This window comes from Leuciscus leuciscus (assembly GCF_965113295.1).
Source record: "Leuciscus leuciscus genome assembly, chromosome: 25".
Classification (NCBI taxonomy): domain Eukaryota; kingdom Metazoa; phylum Chordata; class Actinopteri; order Cypriniformes; family Leuciscidae; genus Leuciscus; species Leuciscus leuciscus.
In genome coordinates, this window is record NC_138724.1 from 2579456 (window position 1) to 2582733 (window position 3278).

Here is a 3278-nt window from a genome sequence, read left to right on the forward strand (position 1 = left end):
TGGACTATTGTAATGCTCTCTTGGCCTTCCAGCATCAACTGTCAAACCTCTGATCCAAACACTAATAACACTATATCATTACAATCAACATCACTCTTGTGTTTATGAAGAGAATGAGTCAGTGTCTCAATATGATCATCATGTTTTAGGTGTAATATATGATCCTGTCAATCAAACTGAACAGACTGCATTCAGTCACTTCTGCTGTCTGGACGTGATGCTTTCCATCTGAGACACACAAACTTTTACATTCTTACACAAATATTGGCTGATTCATGAGTTGTGATCATGTTTTTATTCATTTTTATTATATTTTTACACATTAAAGTTCACCACCTTCTTTAAATGTAAATGTGCAGCAGAAGTGAAAGTGTTCCAGTCCAGATCCTGTAACCAATCAAAGAGTGAGACTGAAAAACCCCATTTGCATTGTCAGGGTGGAGTGATTGTGATCCTCTCAGAATAGAGCAGCTCTGTCTCCAGAGACCATGTTCAAACCCCAAGAGCTTTATTTGACATTTACTGCTACATCAACCTTCTGAAAAGCACCTGCATCTTCATCTGTTAGTTGAATGATGTTGTCAGACACAAAGTGAACTTGTTGAGAAGCTTTATTGAATGTTGCAGCAAACACAGCAGATTGAAAGATCACACACACACACACACACACACACACACACACACACACACACACACACACACACACACACACACACACACACACACACACACACACTCTTTCAGTATTGAGTTGTAAATCACTACAGCTGCAGCACTAGACTCATGTGAATCCTGCCTGACACAGGACACTCAGATACGGCTCATCTTCAGGAGAGAAACATCAGCACTCAGAGCTCTTGTGGAACGAGACCTCATGAGGAGCTCCATCATGTGTTACTCTGCAGACGTACAGCTCTCCCTCTTCCCAGCGTGCTTTGCTGAGGGTCAGGACGCTACTGCGGCTGTAGCGGCCGTCCTGCTGGCTCTCTGCGCTGGTCAGAACCCCCTCGGTGACCTCTGACCCGTCCAGTGTCCAGCTCACCAGCGCCCCCTGTGGAGAGTAAGAGCTGAGCAGGCAGAGCAGTGCGGCTGAGTCTCCAGAGATCTGCAGAGAAGAGGGCGGCAGCAGAGACACTGAGGGCTTCACTGTGGGACCAGCTGCAGGAGACAAACACAACACATTCACACACACACACACACACACACACACACACACACACACACACACACACACACACACACACACACACACACACACACACACCACTTTATTTAAAGCTTTCATACATATTGCATTATAAAAGTAGTTTAATGCATTAATTATGCACTGCTATATACATTAAAATGCATGTATGATCTCATCAATAAGTGTAACAGCAGTTATAACACATATTATCTATTATCAGGCTGATCTGACTGCTTTAATTCCAGCAATTATTCACTCTGAACATAAATATCTTACATTTTGAGATATTCACCTGAACTGAAAATGTAACTCAATTTCAAACAGAGTTAAAACACAATTGAATCATACAGAATGAACAAAACACTGAATTATAAGCACAACATGAGCAAAAGAGATTCAGTATCATTGACTGAACTACAGAAAGCAGCAACATTTACATTCTGATGTCAAATCTCTTTTTTCCATGTATGATTTCTACAATAAAAGATGAACTAAATATGAACTCAGTGTAGAAATAAATGAAGGAAAAACAAACCTGTAATAAACTGATTAAACTCATGAGACACAGTGTGGAAATATGTTTAGAATTTTATTTCATTTTTTTTTATATATATATATATTTTTTGTTGTTGAAAGGAATAATGCTATTCTTATAATAATATCATAGTTTTAGATTCAATAATTATACAAAAATATCAGTAACACTTTATTTAAAGCCTTTATACATATTGCATTATAAAACGTATTTTTAATGCATTAATTATATATTGTTTTACACATTATGATGCAAGTATAATCTCTTCAATAATTGTAACCAAGGTTTTAACACATTATAATATTATCTATTCATTGTTACACCTCCAAAAAATTATAATACACTAAAACTCATGACAAACAACCAATTGTTTGCAAATATTGCAAATATTATAAAACATTTTAACTTTGGTTACAGTTATTTATGAAAACATATATGACATTATAACATGCTATTGATAGCTTTATAATGCATTATACATAAAGGCTTTAAGTAAAGTATCACCACAATATCTAATTATTATTATTATTAATAAATGTTGTTCTTTTTTCAACTGTAAAACACTTTCTGAAATTAAAATTATATTTTTATTTAATATATAATTAAATAGACTTACATTTGATCACCAGTTTAGTTCCTCCACCGAAAGTCCACCACAGTGATACAATCTAATGAAACGCTCGTACAAAAACCTCTATTCCACTCGAGTGAACACACACTCCAGCAGAGAGAGAGAAACAACACTTCAACACACTGATATTAGAAGATCCTCAGCTCTTCTCAACACTCACTCATTCAGATTTGACTAAATGCTTTCTGATATAACACTGTTTAAAGAAATATATTTGATGAGCTGTGACCTCTGAGGTGACCTTTGACCTCTTTGATCATGGATGATGTTGTGGAGTTTCTCATAATGATGCTTCTGTTCTTCATATGCAGATCAATCATCATGATTCACAGAAAAACCTGCAGCTTCAGACTTCAATCTTCAGTCAAAATCTCTTCAAATAATCTGAGTTTATTGAATATTAGAGCCAAAGTCAATAGAAAGTGTCAACAATGAAAATATAAAAGGTATTTTGCATGTTCTACACAGTCAAGCATGTTTTCATATTCAAGGTCTGTTCTAAAAGTATCTGGACTGGTTATGAATCTCCACACAAGATCATGAAACGTGAACAAGCTCTAATATGTCTCCATCTTTAACAGCCTGTTTCTTCTCCATTTGATGATTTCAGACACACATGAGGCTTCATGATAGATGGAGTGACACCATGAACTCTGATTAGAGATTCACAATCAGTCCTGATACTTTCTGAACAGACTCATGATTCATGATCTTACTTTAGTGATGGCGGTTCATCTAGTGGAAGTGTAGCAGTGATGATGGTCACATGACTGAATATGGACACAGAGATGGACGTTCATCTGCACATCCTCAGTGTCTCAGGAGTCACAATAAAAATACAAAATAAAGTCATGATTCTGTAACTCTAGTGTATATTAGTTTGTTCTCAGCACAAGCTGTTGTAAATCCTGCCCACTTCTTTGCAT

General features: G+C 36.4%; 1 gene segment (V, D, J or C); it reads right to left on the reverse strand.

Moving 5' to 3' along the window:
* Positions 1-841: 841 nt before the first annotated feature.
* LOC309489992 (immunoglobulin lambda constant 7-like) lies at positions 842-2675 on the reverse strand. The segment is given in 2 exons: positions 2582-2675; positions 842-1158 (listed from the first exon to the last, which is right to left on the reverse strand).
* Between the last annotated feature and the right edge of the window lie 603 nt (positions 2676-3278).